Source organism: Haliaeetus leucocephalus, unplaced genomic scaffold, assembly GCF_000737465.1.
Source record: "Haliaeetus leucocephalus isolate CR32 unplaced genomic scaffold, Haliaeetus_leucocephalus-4.0 Scaffold555, whole genome shotgun sequence".
Taxonomy (NCBI): Eukaryota; Metazoa; Chordata; class Aves; order Accipitriformes; family Accipitridae; genus Haliaeetus; species Haliaeetus leucocephalus.
Genome location: NW_010972991.1, coordinates 20,831,057 through 20,831,325, shown reverse-complemented (window position 1 = coordinate 20,831,325; position 269 = coordinate 20,831,057).

Genomic DNA, 269 nt, shown 5'->3' with positions numbered 1-269 from the left:
TTTTCCCCATGGCTGCCCAACCTCAGCAGCTCTCCCTCAGTGGCGGCAGACAGGTGGGCCGCTTCCCCTGGTACTGTTTCTCAGTTGGTAAGCCTGGATGTACAAAAAAAAAGAAACAAACAAAAAAAAGAGTATTTCCCCAAAAATTAGTTTTCTGAGCCTTCCCGCCTTCTGCTCCTTCGCCGGTCCGGGTGTCCTGGGGACAGCCCGCTCGGAAACGGGAGGCCTCCTCAGCCCCTGCCCTCCGGCGGGCTCGGGAGCTAACCGCC